Source organism: Bufo gargarizans, chromosome 2, assembly GCF_014858855.1.
Source record: "Bufo gargarizans isolate SCDJY-AF-19 chromosome 2, ASM1485885v1, whole genome shotgun sequence".
NCBI classification, from domain to species: Eukaryota; Metazoa; Chordata; class Amphibia; order Anura; family Bufonidae; genus Bufo; species Bufo gargarizans.
This window is the reverse complement of record NC_058081.1, coordinates 230,297,332-230,315,017: the sequence shown is the minus strand read 5'-3', so window position 1 is coordinate 230,315,017 and position 17,686 is coordinate 230,297,332.

Sequence of the window (17,686 nt, the reverse complement as noted above, 5' to 3'; positions counted from 1 at the left end):
CTCCTCACTGTCCAATTGTGAGTCAGCCAGACTCCGTCAAGGCAGAGCGAGCAGCAGGCGGCAGCTTGTCCTGGAGACCTCGCACTGCCTGAACAGCTCTGGCTGCACTGCGGCCAATCAGTGAGCTGCGCGGCGGTGCCCGCCGCTACACTCCAGAGGAGTCAGACTCCTTACGGTAGCTTTGGGGGCCTTATTATCGGGGAGGCCTTATGTTCGGGGGTGACCTTATTATCAGGGAGGTCTTATTTTCAGGGGGATGCCTTATAGTACAGCGAGAGGCAAAACTGGAACTAGGTCTTATTTTCGGGGATGTCTTATTTTTGGGGAAATACAGTATTCAAGTTGTGAGGTGTTGGGAGTCGGCCCCTACTTATCTGATATTGATGAGTGATCTTTGGGATAGGTTGTCAATATTTAAGTCTGGGAAAACCCCTTTAAGGACATGTTTCTTATAAGCTTGTGATGTTGAATTTAATTGGCACTAATTGGGCAACATAAGCCCCAAACTGCCAGTGAGGGTTAAACATCTTGTACACGATATGTACTATGTGGATTATTATGTGCTAGATGTAATTAAGCAAAGTCATTTTTCTATTGAGCATTCTTTTAAATTCAAGTGCCTTTCATCTGTGCTGTAGAAATACACAGGAAACTTGCCTTTCATTACCACAAACCTCCTACCCAACCAGAGTTGACGGCGTATGAATTATTAGATGAACCAAGATCATTTTAATAATGTAAGCCTTCATATAAAAGAGACAAAGGTGGTTTCTAGTTTAGAGACACCTTTTATTGTCAGTTTCCTATTTTTACTATACAACTTTTGAACATAATCGGATTTTCTTTGAGCAGTATGGTGTCAGCTATCAATTGTAATTGCTGAGACCTTTTCAGTTTTGTGAGCCAGGTTTTGCGTTCTGTTCGGTCCCATCACAGCCAGGGGTCATTATAGCTGATGCCTCGGTACTACACAGATACATAGAAATGAACAATGCTTTATTGGGGCTGCCGTTCCAAAGCAGAACAAAGCCTCGGCTACACTCTTCCCTAATACTGTTTATTGCATTATAAGCTTTGTAAGCTTTTCTCTTCTCTCCAAAGATAGAGATGTTGTAAGATGCGTTCCCAAAAGCCACGGAGATACTAGGAAAACCCTGAGGAATCCCACAGCTAACAGCATTTAGATGACTGTGTCATTTGTAATGGATGAAGGCTGGTGTGATGAAAGCTGTCTCGCAACAGTGGAAAATGACTTTTGACTCTTTAACCCGTCTCTTGACTGTTACAGAGGAATCAATGGGCTGCTTCACTAGCTTCAGATATAAAATGAACCCACTTGGGATGAATGTGATGGACTTTTCAATAAGCGCCACTATTTATTAACAGACAGTTAAATGTACAGTTTGGGTGCTTGAATTATGGATTATTTTTTAATCCTTTTTTTTTTTTATTGTATGTATCATATTTTTCGCTTTATAAGGCACACTGGATTATAAAACTTACCTAGGTTTAGAGGCGGAAAATCAGAAAAAAAAATATTGTTCATCAGATCCCCAAATTAGACCCCCACTCTTTTCATCCGACTTCAGATCAGACCCCTATATCAGACCTAAGATCCGACCTCAGATAAGACCCTCATATTGGACCTCAAATAAGACCCCAGTATCAGACCCCTATATCAGATCAGGTAAAAAAAATAACTAAATAGACTTACCTCTCCAGATGGCGCACTGCACACATCGCATCCTGGTCTTCTCACAAGATGATGTATACAGGACAGTGCAGTGCAGGCACGAGGAGACCAGGGAGTGATGAGTACAGCCAGTGTTAGCAGCTATTCACTAACCGCTCCCACTGCATACTAGTAAACGCTTCTATAATGGATGCACTTGTATTTTTGCCCACTCTTGGGAGAAAAAGTGTGTCTTATAAAGCAAAAATTATGTCATTTGTATTTTTTGAAGATGTAGAAATAAAAATAACTTAAAAAAATGTCCTGACCTAGCCTAAGGCTTCATGCACACAACAAATAATGGTCATGTGGACAGGAGTGCACCCGTCTAACAACCGTTAAAAAGAGGTTAAAATGATTTTCAGGGGTTAAAAAAAAAGGCATGTTGAATTGTATGAGTTGGGGGTTTTTTGGCACCAAGAAAAAGAGTTACTAATTTATACAGGATGCACTATTGGGGGCACTGCTGGGGGGATTTAAAGGGGTTGTCCAAGTTATATTTATTGATGACCTATCCTCAGGATAGGTCATCAATATCAGATCGGCTGGGGTCCGACACCCGGCACCCCCCGCCAATCAGCTGTTTGAAGAGAAGGCGCCTGCCGTGCCAGTGCTGCCTCCCCATCACTGTTTGCCTTCTAGCCGTCGCATCTGCAGCGGTGAGCAGGTGTAATTACACCTAAGCCATCCCTTTTATATCAATTGGACAGATCGCTGTATAGAAGCGATCCGTACCATTTAAATGAATGGGACGGCTTGGGTGTACTTACACTTGCTCACTGCTGCAAATGCAATGGCTAGAAGGTAAACAGTCAAGGGGAGGCAGCACTGGCACGGCGCGCGCCCTCTCTTCAAACAGCTGATCGGCGGGGGTGCCGGGTGTCGGACCCCAGCCGATCTGATATTGATGACCTATCCTGAGGATAAGTCATCAATAAATATAACTTGGACAACCCCTTTAATACATAAGGTGGCACTATTGAGGGATATTTTATACTGAGGGAACACTATTGGGGGAAATGTTATATATATACAGGGGACACTATTGGGGGATTTCATATACAGGAGGCACTATGAGGGGGATTTTACATACAAGGGGCACTGTAGGGGGACCTTGTATATACTGGGCCTACTAAGGGGGAGTTATAGAATCTGAGAGCATTACAGGGTGGCCATTATAGATACTGGGGGCATTGTGGGGTGTACTGACAGCACTGCGGGAGTTGGGATGGTAAAAAATAAAACCAATGAAATTCATCCGTTTTTCAAGGCCATCAAAAACAGATGCAAAACGGGCATTAAAAACGAACAGATGGCCAGAAAATGGATGCACAAATGGCTGTAATAATAAGGGCTTAGAGACAGGGTACTCTGAACCGGTCTGTCATTAATTCAGTATTATATTATGTGTGTAAACCCTTTTCATATGTACAGCGCCTAGGAATTAAAGGGGTTGTCTGGATTCAGAGTTCAAGCCGGACAAAAGCTCCTCTTCACTCATTTACCATATCTGAGTGGAGCATCCGATCATTGACGTACCTTTGACGTACCGGGCTTCACATGGGTATGCTAAGTAAAGACTTTCACCTAGCAGCGAGCCTGGGTTACATCACCTGCACAAATGAGCGGCCCTTAGCGCTGCCCTAGCCTGTTTTACAACTTAGGGCAGCACTAAGGACCACCCATTAGTGCTGGGACGTCACTGAGATCACTGCTAGGTCGAAGCCTCCGCCTAGCATACTGAGAAAAGGCGGGGTACGTCATTGGCAGTAAACTAACAGCCCTTGTCCTGCTCTAATGTAGTAAATGAGTGAAGGGGAGCTTATGTCCGGGTTCAGCTCTGAACCCAGACAGCCCTTTTAACCCCTTAAGGACATAGGACGTACCGGTACGCCCTATTTCCCGAGTCCTTAAGGACCATGGACGTACCGGTACGTCCTAACTTTAAAATCGGCATTCCGGCACCCCAGGGGTTAATCTGAACAGGATGCCGGCTGAAATCATTCAGCCGGCATCCTGTCACAACGCCAGGGGGGGTCATGTGACCCCCCCGTGTCGGCGATCGCAGCAAACCGCAGGTCAATTCAGACCTGCTGTTTGCTGCGCTTTTTGCAGTTTCTGATCCCCGCGGTCCCTGACCGCGGGGATCAGAAACTTCAGAGTGCCTAAAATCAAGATTTCACCTCCCCCCTGCACCCCTGCACGATTTGATGGCGGCGGGTGGTGCGGGGGGGGGGGGGGTCGCAGGCAGTGGGGGCGTTGTGGGAGGCGGGCGGTGCAGCAGGCAGGATTGCAATCCCCCGCCCGCCTCCCATTGAATAATCGTTGGTGTACAGTGGGTATACCAGGGTGCCAGCACATTGCTGGCACCCTGGTATAAACGGCTGACATCGTTGATGCGATGTCAGCCGTTTAACCCTTTCCATACAGCGGTCCGTACGGACCGCTGTATGGAAAAGGTTAACAGCGCAGGGAGCTCCCTCCCTCTCCGATCGGGGGGCTGCTGTGCCTTTGCAGCCCCCCGATGGAGAGGGAGAGAGCCCCCAGACAGCCCCCCCAGAGCCCCGTCCTTACCCTTCCCCGTCTGCTAAGTTGTGGCAGACGGGGAAGGTTCCCATGGCAACAGGACGCCTGCTCAGGCGTCCTGCTGTCCATGGTGCTGAACAGATCTATGCTGAAAGCATAGATCTGTTCAGTGTAAGTAAAATACAGTACAGAAACCTATATAGGTTCTGTACTGTATTATACAGACATCAGACCCACTGGATCTTCAAGAACCAAGTGGGTCTGGGTCAATTTTTAAAAAAAAAAAAGTGAAAAAAGTTAAGATAAAAAAAACATTTATCACTGAATAAAAATTAAAAAAATAAAATACACTACACATATTAGGTATCGCCGCGTCCGTAACGACCTGATCTATAAAACGGTCATGTTACTTTCCCCGCACGGTGAACGCCATAAAAATAAAAAAATAAAAACTATGAGAAAATTTACATTTTGCCCACCTTACTTCCCAAAAAAGGTAATAAAAGTGATCAAAAAAGGCGCATGAACGCCAAAATAGTACCAATCAAACCGTCATCTCATCCCGCAAAAAATGAGACCCTACTCAAGATAATCGCCCAAAAACTGAAAAAACTATGGCTCTTAGACTATGGAGACACTAAACAATTTTTTGGTTTTAAAAATGAAGTTATTGTATAAAACTTACATAAATAAAAAAAATTGTATACATATTAGGTATCGCCGCGTCCGTGACAACCTGCTCTATAAAATTACCACATGATCTAACCTGTCAGATGAATGTTGTAAATAACAAAAAAAAAACGTGCCAAAAAAGCTATTTCTTGTTACCTTGCCGCACAAAAAGTGTAATATAGAGCAACCAAAAATGTACCCTAAACTAGTACCAACAATACTGCCACCCTATTCCGTACTTTCTAAAATGGGGTCACTTTTATGGAGTTTCTACTCTAGGGTGCATCAGGGGGGCTTCAAATGGGACATGGTGTCAAAAAAACTGTCCAGCAAAATCTGGCTTCCAAAAACCATACGGCGCACCTTTCACTCTACGCCCCGCTGTGTGGCCGTACAGTAGTTTACGGCCACATTTGGGGTGTTTCTGTAAACAGCAGAGTCAGGGCAATAAAGATACAGTCTTGTTTGGCTGTTAACCCTTGCTTTGTTAGTGGAAAAAATGGGTTAAAATGGAAAATTAGGCAAACAAATGAAATTCTCAAATTTCATCCCCATTTGCCAATAACTCTTGTGCAACACCTAAAGGGTTAACGAAGTTTGTAAAATCAGTTTTGAATACCTTGAGGGGTGTAGTTTATAGAATGGGGTCATTTTTGGGCGGTTTCTATTATGTAAGCCTCGCAAAGTGACTTCAGACCTGTAGTGGTCCCTAAAAATTGTTTTTTGGAAATTTCTGAAAAATTTCAAGATTTGCTTCTAAACTTCTAAGCCTTGTAACATCCCCAAAAAATAAAATATCATTCCCAAAATAATTCAAACATTAAGGCCTCATGCACACGACCGTTGTGTGCATCCGTGGCCGTTGTGCCGTTTTCCGTTTTTTTTCACGGACCCATTGACTTTCAATGGGTCCGTGGAAAAATCGGAAAATGCACCGTTTGGCAGCCGCATCCGTGAGCCGTGTTTCCTGGCCGTGAAAAAAATATGACCTGTCCTATTTTTTTCACGGCCAACGGTTCACGGGCCCATTCAAGTCAATGGGTCCGTGAAAGAACACGGATGCACACAAGATTGGCATCCGTGTCCGTGATCCGTGGCCGTAGGTTGCTTTCATACAGACGGATCCGAAGATCCGTCTGCATAAAAGCTTTTTCTGATCTAAGTTTTCACTTCGTGAAAACTCATTTCCGACAGTATATTCTAACACAGAAGCGTTCCCATGGTGATGGGGACGCTTCTAGTTAGAATACACTGCAAACTTTGTACAAGACTGCCCCCTGCTGCCTGGCAGCACCCGATCTCTTACAGGGGGATATGATAGTACAATTAACCCCATCATATCCCCCTGTAAGAGATCAGGGCTGCCAGGCAGCAGGGGGCAGACCCCCCCCCCTCCCCCTCCCCAGTTTGAATATCATTGTGCGGCCCCCCCCCCCCTTGTTAACTCGTTGGTGGCCAGTGTGCGCACCCCCCTCCCTCCCTCCCTCTATTGTTTTAATACATTGGGGCCAGTGTGCGCGCGCCCACCCAACCCCCCCTCCCTCCCTCTATTGTTTTAATACATTGGGGCCAGTGTGCGCACCCCCCAACCCCCCCCCCCCCCCCCCCCTCCCTCCCTCTATTGTAATCATCATCGGTGGCAGCGGAGTAGAAGATTTTCATACTTACCTGGCTGCTGGCTGCTGCGATGTCTGCGTCCGGCCGGGAGCTCCTCCTACTGGTAAGTGACAGCAATGCGCCGCACAGACCTGTCACTTACCAGTAGGAGGAGCTCCCGGCCGGACACAGAGATCGCAGCAGCCAGCAGCCAGGTAAGTATGAAAATCTTCTACTCCGCTGCCACCGATGATGATTACAATAGAGGGAGGGAGGGGGGGGGGGGGTTGGGGTTGGGGGGGTGCGCACACTGGCCCCAATGTATTAAAACAATAGAGGGAGGGAGGGGGGGTTGGGGGGGCCCGCGCACACTGGCCCCAATGTATTAAAACAATAGAGGGAGGGAGGGGGGGTTGGGGGGGCGCGCGCACACTGGCCCCAATGTATTAAAACAATAGAGGGAGGGAGGGAGGGGGGTGCGCACACTGGCCCCAATGTATTAAAACAATAGAGGGAGGGAGGGAGGGGGGTGCGCACACTGGCCACCAATGAGTTAACAACAGGGGAGGGGGGGCCCACTGGCCACCAATGAGTTAAAAACAGGGGGGGGGGGGGGTCTGCCCCCTGCTGCCTGGCAGCACCTGCCAGGCAGCAGGGGACAGTCATGTACACAGTTTTTTTGTATATTCTAACCTGAAGCGTCTCCATCACCATGGGAACGCCTCTGTGTAGAATATACTGTCGGAAATGAGTTTCACGATGTAGCTCATATCCGACAGTATATTCTAACATAGAGGCGTTCCCATGGTGATGGGGACGCTACAAGTTAAAATATACCATCGGATTGGAGAAAACTCCAATCCGATGGTATAACAGAACTCCAGACTTTACATTGAAAGTCAATGGGGACGGATCCGTTTGAAATGGCACCATATTGTGTCAACATCAAACGGATCCGTCCCTATTGACTTGCATTGTAATTCAGGACGGATCCGTTTGGCTCCGCACGGCCAGGCGGACACCAAAATGACTTTTTTTTCATGTCCGTGGATCCTCCAAAAATCAAGGAAGACCCACGGACGGAAAAACGGTCACGGATCACGGACCAACGGAACCCCGTTTTGCGGACCGTGAAAAAAAACGTCCGTGTGCATGAGGCCTAAGTAGACATATGGGGAATGTTAAGTCATCACAATTTTTGGGGGTATTACTATGTATTACAGAAGTAGAGAAACTGAAACTTTGAAATTTGCTAATTTTTCAAAATTTTGGGTAAATTAGGTATTTTATTATGCAAAAAAATGATTTTTTTTTACTTTATTTTACCAGTGTCATGAAGTACAATATGTGACGAAAAAACAATCTCAGAATGGCCTGGATAAGTCAAAGTGTTTTAAAGTTATCAGCACTTAAAGTGACACTGGTCAGATTTGCAAAAAATGGCCTTGTCCTTAAGGTGAAAATGAGCCCGGTCCTTAAGGGGTTAATATTGCATTATTATAAATAGTAATTATACTTAGGTCTTTATTGCTACATATACTGTTACAGAATGCCAACATACATCATACACACCATTTTATGTATAGACTGCTTGTATTATCAATTGCACTTTTCTTGTAACTTTCATACAGTTTCAGACTGCACGTCCCATCTGATTACTGCTGTAGTCGCAGAGACCATTCATTGTACACCAGCGCAACCTCATGTTGTTATAGAACCGCAGACATTGATGTCACCTATAAGCCACTTGGCCCAGTTCCATTGCCCTTCTCTCCCGTCTTTTATTTTAGGGCAAGTCACCTTTTCTACTCTACTGGGCTGTACGCCTTAATGCAGGTGCGACTGAAATTGCTGCTTGCGTATGTTAAGTCTGCGTCCTCATCCATCTCTTTTATACTGCCTTTGGCTGTCACTGGCTCAGCTCATTTATTTCTGCGGCTATAAAGAAGCGGTGTGTGGCAGGCCATTGTCAGCGTGCAGTCGGGAGACACAGGCAGGCTTGGATGATTTCTCAGTGTCAGAGTGATGCAGCCTCCAGCTCACTAACATAGACAACTGTGAAATCTGGTAAGTACACAGGAATATCAATATGTTGGCGTAACATCGCTGATTTCCTCTGAAATTAACACAGTCTGGAATAGATGTGGCAAAACTGGTTCAAAAAGATACAACAGTAAAGTAAAAATAAACCTTCACTGTTCTGAAGGCAACATGGGAGGGTGGCAGGCATAACAGCTGATAGGGGGCCTAACAACTAAGGGGGTCCATGTCCCCTCAGGCATACGTGTGGTTAGTGATGACTGGAAAGGTGTGTGCAGTCCCATTCTAACGTTGGTCATACACATAAGATGAATGTTGGACAAACCCAACAAATGTCTGCAAGCCTGAATGACCATCTAATATGTATAAGGACCTCCTGACACTGAGGGCGGATGTGAAGGAGACAAGGATGGGGCAGATGGATTCTAATGAGCCTGATCCTTTTGTTCTCAGGGGAAATATTCCACCACCAGAGGCGCAGTTTATTCCCCGCTACCTGTGAAGCCTAGCATTCATATGTATAGGGGGAGGGATGTTTGGCTAACAGCTTTATACTGTATATGGCCAGCCTAGACCAAATGATTTTCTGGCCAATTATGAGGAACAAGGGTTCATAGGAATGATAATTAGCCCGTATAATCTTCCCAATCAACCAATAAACTGTCATACACTCACGTGTCAGCTGATTTGCATGTTTCATCAGTTATCGGCACCATATCTCCCTATATAATCAGGAATGTGCTGCCGATAATTAGTAGAACACCGACTACAGTAACAGTTGTATCTCCTTCACTCACTTTGCATCGGCCTTGGTGCACATTGAGCCTGAATATCAGGCAGGTAAGTAGGGCCCTGACTATAATGTCCCATGGTACCTCTGCCATGTGCATTTATCCTTTTCAGCAGCATTACTCTTTGTTGTGTTCCTATGCTGTGACTTCACTTCATTATCCTTGTACTGTAACGTCCTTGTAATGTGACATTATTACTCCTAAGGCTACTTTCACACTAGCGTTCGGCTGTCCGCTTGTGAGCTCCGTTTGAAGGCTCTCACAAGCGGACCCGAACGCTTCCGTCCAGCCCTAATGCATTATGAGTGGACGCGGATCCGCTCAGAATGCATCAGTCTGGCGGCGTTCAGCCTCCGCTCCGCTCCGCTTCGGGTGTCCGCCTGGCCGTGCGGAGGTGTGCGGATCCGTCCAGACTTACAATGTAAGTCAATGGGGACGGATCCGTTTGAAGATGACACACTATGGCTCAATCTTCAAACGGATCCGTCCACCATTGACTTTCAATGTAAAAGTCTGGATGGATCCGTTCAGGCTACTTTCACACTTAGAAAATTTTATACAATATAATGCAGACGGATCCGTTCTGAACGGAGCCACCGTCTGCATTATATGAGCGGATCCGTTCAGAATGGATCCGCTCTGAACGCTAGTGTGAAAGTAGCCTTAGTCGGGAAGGTCACAGTGTACAGGATGACCCTTTTTGTGTTCATTATCCCTGTATTGTTATGTCATGGTTTTATATTACCCTTGTGCTACAGGGAACAAAATAAACCTAATGGGGCAGATTTACTAATAGTGGTTAGTGGTGCACTTTACACGGTCTAAGAATCCAAATCACAGTCCTTAGGGTCCATTCACACGTCCGAAACTGTTTTGCAGTCCGCAAATTGCACATCCGCAAAACAGGGACACCAGCTATGTGCGTTCCGCATTTTGCTGACCGCAAATGACCGACACTAGAATATAAATGCCTTTTCTTGTCCGTGTCTGCGGACAAATATAGGACATGTTCAATTTTTTTGCGGGGTGCCGCGGAATGGAAGTGTGGATGCGGACAGCACACAATGTGCTGTACGCTTCTTTTGCTGCCCCCATTGAAAATGAATGGGTCCACACCCGTTCCGCAAAATTGCGGCAACAGATGCGGACCCATTTTGCGGACGTGTGAATGGACCCTTAATATTAGACAAACTTGCTATTCTGGCACATGGACCTTTGTAAATTTGAAGTATCATAAATCCTGCACCAGAATTTTGTCTGTGGTCCTAAAATTTGCCCGTGTGCCAAAAAACGGAAGTAGTTTCATCATCCAGTCCTACTCTCCTCCCACTGTACATTGACTGACAGCCGATTTGTTGCTTTGTCTGTAATATCAAATAAAATCTTGCACATGCGCACATATAGTATCTTATGTCATCTCAGAAATTCCGCACTGCCCTTCCTTTAGTTGACCAATAAGATATTATTGCCCATGCTCCCGTCTCCTAATGTGCCGCGAGGAATAGGATTTTGTGGCCGTTTCTGAGGCGGAGCTGAAGAGCTTGACTCGGTCAAAAAAGAACTCTTTTCATGACAAGAAAGTAACATTTGACTCTTTTAGCGTAATTTGTATACAGTGTGGGAAATACTCAAAGGATTAATAATTTATTATTCGAGGAAATAAAACCAAGTTATATATGTTACTAGAAAAGCAATACAGGCTTAGTTGGACACATAAAATATTGATGGTAGGTTCCCTTTAAGGCCTCTTTCACACGGGCGTGTGCGCCCCGTGGTTGTGCTGTGGCAATGCACGAGCTTAGTCTATGGGGCAGCCGCAGGGGATCGCGGACCCATTCACCTGAATGGGTCCGCGATCCGGCCGTTCCGCAAAAAGATAGGACATGTTCTATCTTTTTGTGGAACGGAAGTACGGGATGAAACCCCACGGAAGCACTCCTTAGTAGGGTTCCATTCCGCACTGTTCCGCATCTCCGGATTTGCGGACCCATTCAAGTGAAAGAGGCCTACAGGAAATCATGTCATGCCCATTGACTGAGTTTGTTTCAGGAGATGAGATTTATTATTGGTGTTATCTTTGGGCCCCCTTCCATTCTGCTTATTAGGATGCCATTTAGTGGGTGCTTATTATGGTCTTAAGCCTCAAAATCAGTATGGTCAGTAACTACTAGAGTATGTCAAGTAGAGAACAGCGTTAAATAAATATATCAGGTCGCTAATCAAGCTTTCTCTGTTTGTTTCATTCTCAAATAACAAGATTATTGAATTAGCATATTATTAGAGTTTTAAAAGAAAAGCTAAAAGTAAAAAAAAAACATTTCTAGGAATTTATGGTTTTAGTAATAACGGATGCAGTTTGACATTATGCATCATGACCTCTCCTATCACTATCTAAACAAAATGTATGAGAGCCTTTAAAAATGAATCAATCTTCACCAAAGAAAGATTAATCCTGATATTGGAACCACTCATGGACAATAGCAGTTCATCATTTCTACATCCATCATAGGTGGAGCGAAGGCTTTGGCATGGATGTACTTCATCATCCGTCCTACTCGCCTGTTTCATGTCATCATGCGACCAGATACAAAGAACATGTATTCCACTAGGAGGTCATCTGAGCATTGCTCACGGTCAAGTCTTTACAATGTGACCGCAAGTGGAATCTTGGTTTTCATGTCTGCCTTATATTGCATAGGGGTTTCACTGCATTGCATTTGCCGCTTACAGGAAAATAAGAGCAAATACCAATACCACACTTTGGCGTGGTGCGACAATCATGCCCCAGTGCACCATGCTCCAGCCCATACCTATCAACCTTGTTGATGAGTACGATGCAGAGATCTTAACAATGTAAACAGAAAAGCCTCCCTCACTTTTTCTAACATAGTTGCATGTCTTTGAAAATGTGAAACTTTATAAATATGATGCTCAGTTTGAAACCCATATTTTCACAGCACGAATACATTAATGCATCTATTCCAATATTCAAACCATATCCAAATAATAATCTATGACAATGATGTATGAGAAGTCTGTAAAGACGGTATGCAAATTAGCTCTTAGCAAGCTCTGCCTCAATGGGGCTGCAAAAGATGCGGTGGTCCGCAAAATATTTGCAGACAAGAATAGGCAGTTTAATAATGGCTGTCTGTGCTTTGCCATCCGTGTTTTGCGGATCCGCAATTTGCGGACTGCAAAACACACAACGGTTGTATGCATGAGGCCTAATTCCACCCGATGTAAGGCAGCTATTCTATAAGTCAGTGTTCGACCTTTTAAACAGGCCTTGAAACATGACCTGGGTGGTAATTAAGCCAGCATTTCATCTGTTTTGGGGTGATTGCCCCTCATCAGTACAGAGCAGAGAGTACTGGGTGAGAGGCCTAGGTCAGGATTCTGGGGAAACTATATCTCCTTATGGAGAACGCCTAAATGACACAAGGAGTCTAATAGGCCAGGCAACGCTCCTTTAGAATTCTGAGAAGAGGGTACACAAATTAGCTCTTAGAAAGCTCTGCCTGTAATGCCACCAGATGTAAGGCAGCTATCCTATGAGTCAATGTTTGATCTTTTAAACAGGCCTTGAGACATGACTCAGATATTAAATAAGCCAGCATCTCATCTGCAGACAGCTGTTTTGGGGTGATTGCACCTCATCAGTACAGAGCAGAAAGTACTGGCTTAGCTTAAAAGTCTGTAAGATATTTTACTTTTGTCTCAAAACACTAAAGCTGGGTTCACATCACATTTTTGGCATCCGTTTAACATATACATTGGAAAAGCAAAGCCTACAACAGCGTTGTAAACCACGCTTTTCTATCCAGCAGAGTGCAGTAAAAAATGTATACATTAACACATACATATTTTATTTTATTTTTTTACAATGGAACTCTATGGTGAACAGATCCCACTGTATGGCATTCGTCTGAGATATCAGTTTAACATATTTTTTTTTGTATACGTTAAACCGATCGCGATGTGTACCCAGCCTAAAACTGGCCATACACTTCAGATGACTGTTGGCTGAACGCCAACTCACTCCAGACCCCCCCAACATAAACATATCTGTTGGGCTTGGCCGAGCATGCATGTGTGTTCTGTTGGGAGAGGAAATAAAGACACTGACAGACACAACTAGTGGCAGCTTATCTCCCTGGAGAACAAAAGGATCAGGCATGTTGAACCAGCTCTTTAATCCCTCTTTGCCCAATATTTGCTGTAATGGGTAAATTGGGATATATACATCCCCATACACATTAGATGGTTGACTGGTCCCACTGAAATTAATAGGCTTGCCCAACAATAATCTATGTATATGACCACCTTATTGTGAGGTAACAGGTAATAGCATTTTATAATGACAGATTAAAGAGCTGCTTACGTCTGAGTCACTGGTAACAACGGTGTTCTGTACATTACATAATTGTAATTATATATAATATAATATATATACCATAGTTGCCAGAACCTAGCATTTTTTCTTTGTGTTTCCCCTGATTTTGATAATTATATAAACCAAGAACATACAGGAATTGCGTAAAATTGGTTGTCCTTGGCACATAAAATGGAACAGATTTGAACAACCTCGCTAATTGTTCCTCCATGTAATCCAGCAGAACTAAACCTGCAGTGAAGCATGGGTTGTCATGGTATTCATTTAGGAGTTCTTCCTCGGTATCTATTGGGAAATTATTCATGGAAATGGCAATAAGCTGACAGTCTGGTATAATTTATTAAGCTAGTCTTGGTCTGTGTTGTTTCCATCTCATTAACACATTTAGAGGTTATTGTAGTAAATTTCATCAAAAGGTGGCAGAGGGACATGATCAACTGTGAAACTTTTCGGGACTCCGACTTCGAGTAAAAATAATAGTTGATGTGTAACATACGGTACATGTGACCATTGATAAGTTCAGTAGTGCATCTTCTGGACATATCATATCACTATTCTCTTGTATTATAGTCATTTAGGTTATTTTTGGAACAACTCTAGACCTGAATGAAGAAAGAAGAACAATCTGCCCAGTTATTGTGGGTGAGAATTTGTAGAAACGTTTGTTCATGATAATTGCCCTGAGTAAAGGTCATTTTACATGGACCGATTTAGCAGGCAATTATCAAGAACCAACACACATTGGTGATAATTGCCTGATCATCAGGGAGATGAGAGCTGCATTTTCATGCAGCAATCATCTTTTTTGTATGGGACGAGTAATAGCTACAGCAATCACTCGTCCCCCTCCAGTTTTATACAGGATGATATGTGCCAGGTGAAAGACATAATCATCCGATGAACGCGCATTTGTTCATAAGTTGATCACTGGCACTTTTTACACAGGTCAATTATCAGGAACAAGCTTTTCTCTGCACAGCCATCTCTATTTTAGTAGCATTTAGGACATTTTAGTCATTTCTATTAGTGTATGCTTATTTCTCATAACGATCTGCAGGCAGCAGCATTATCCATTTATGATCATTTGTTCTGCAAGGTAAATCCTGGTCACAACCCGTAAAGAAGATATGAAATGGTTACTACAGTTTTTTTTAACTGCTAATCATGTCCCTGCTCTCAGGACATGACTGAGGAGTTTATCTCTTCAAGAACTGAACTTATGAACGTCAGGTTCTCACAGATGTTATATGTTAACATAGCTTTGTTTAAACAACCAAGATAAAAAGCTGAGTCTTTTATGGCCACTTTCACAGGGTCAGTATTTGGTCAGTTTTTTGCATCATTATTTTGGGAAGAAGGGATGCAAATAAGCTCTTAGCAAGCTCTGCCTCTAATGCCACCAGATGTAAGGCAGCTATCCTATAAGTCAGGGTCAGCAACCTTTGTCACTCCAGCTGCTGTGAAACTACAATTCCCAACATGCTCCATTCATTTCTATGGGTGTTCTGAGAACAGCAGAGCAAGTATGTATGCTGGGAGTTGTAGTTTCACAACAGCTGGAGTGCTGGAGGTTGCCTACCCCTGCTATAAGTCAATGTTCAACCCTTTAAATAGACCTTGAGACATGACTTGGATATTAAATAAGCCAGGTGATTGCCCCTCATCAGTGTGTGACACCCCAGAGTGGTGGTACCACTTCTGCAACTTGCTACTGTCTTTATTGGTCTAACCTCATGTCATCTTTTTTACTTATTTCAGGTCATCCACACTGTGCATTTCTAATGCTATGTAACGGTTCATGTAATGTGCCTGGTTCACCAGCAGGTGGCAGCAAACACAGCAGAGCTATCTTAGATATAATGGAACCTTTCATTCCATTCTAACCCCCCTCTGGAGAGAAGTGGACAAATCCTACTTCCTACAGGAAGGGTGGGGCAGAAGTTTGAGTTAGTCTAGCTTACTGTATCCAGCTGAGGGAAAGGTGTGCAGCGGCATGTCTCTACTGGATTTGCCCAAGCCAGCCAGAGCACCCTCAGCTCTGCTGGCCATGGAGGCCAAAACTTGAAGCCTCAGGAGCCAGGAGGAAAGTTTAGTGGCTTAATCTAGTGACAGACCATACAAAGAGAAGTGCAGCATACAAGAAGAAGCAAAGTCATACAGTCAGTCTGTCAGTACAGCAGAGAAACAGATGTAGCAGGGTGGAGTTTGCCTGCCAGTTTCATGCCAAAGCCTGCTGGGACCAAGACAAAGTATGTAAACCATTTTGGAGAATGTTTATGCAAAGTTAAACTGCTGTTCAACTACATACCAGGTCTGGACTCAATCTTTCTTTCAAATTCCTTGATTATTCTCCCTACTTATTGCTTTGGAGCCAAAGCCTGGGGTCCAGCCGTATCCAGGTAGGAGCACCTTGACACACATAAAAGGACATTTAAGACAGCACTATACTACTTGGCATTCCTACACCTGGGAGGTGCGTTCTATCTATCTATATATATATATATATATATATATATATATATATATAGAGGGCCCTGGGGGGAGGCACCCGTTGCAAGTGCAGAACAGATCATCAGTATTTGTAAGTCAAAACCAGGAATGGAACCTACAGAGATAAATTATAATGAAGATGAAAAATTCATAGAGCTTTATCTGTACATCACCCTGACGTTTGCTATTATGTCACCTATGTTTCTCATTCCAATGTATGGCCCCAGTAATTTCGTTATAATAGAACTGCATTTTACTAACTATTCCAGCAACTGCAGTGTAAAGAACAGATGCTTAGTTGGCATAAAGAGCTAAAAATACAAATCGCTGGTTGCAGTCGCCTTCCCTTGTAGTTCCTAATGGTATCTGACAAGCCGCTCTTGCACAGTTACAGTTAGACGTTACAAAACAAATAGACGCCTCAGAGCGGCATCACATTTTGACCCCTTCCTTGTGTTTCTCCTGGCTTCGTAGGGGGTCATTAGTAAAAGGCAATTTAGGCCACCAGTACACACAATGAAAGGAGCTGGTACATAATGGAAATGCTGTTTGCTTCCAGAATAATACACTAAAAACACTGTCATTTGAAACTGCGTATAAGTATGTACTATATATACTATATATGCATGTATGCATACGTCTTTTCTGAAGGAGAGAACAGAACTGCAATCCCTTAATCCTGTTTTTATTTTTGGTAATCCTTGACAGTGTGAATCTATAGGTTGCAGATTTGCCATGTCCATAGGTTTCATAGGCCCATAGGTTACAGATTTGCAAATATATAGGGTTTGCAAAACCTGATGTAGTATAAAATATCTGCACACGAATCAGAGCATGAATCCACAGAATGCTCATTCTTGTGCAGAAAAGAAAAGCTGTGATTTCACACAATTTTTTTTAACAATCTGCTGAGCTCTTCCTGCTCTATACCATGCTGTCTGCAGATTGTCCTGCATTTTCACTGCTATAAGGCATAGTTCACATCTCGTTTTTGCTCATACTTGGTGTGTGCTTCAAGAAAACTTCTGCTGCACATGCTATTTCCATTAGACACAGTGTATTCCAGAAGTGTCCTTTTGGTATAAGCTGGGCCAGTATGCATTGGCATACCTTTTTATACTATGGGGAAGTAGAGACTACCATGCTTTCCAATGCATATTTTTTCTGTAGGTAGTAAAGTAGGTGGAATCACACTTTGTCACCATTCAATATGTAGAAATCCAGGACACGCTCCTTTTGTCATTATGCGTTTATACTTTATTCAATAGATATACTTTTTAAATGTATGCAAATATCAAAGCAAAGTAGAATCTCCTAATATACCCAGCCTTGTGATACAGTAAATCTAGTATACATGTGACAACGTTCCTGTCCTATACATCTGTATCTGGAGGAGAAGTGTAGGGCAGATGGTAGTCAAGGTGGACAGCACCGCTATAGGTT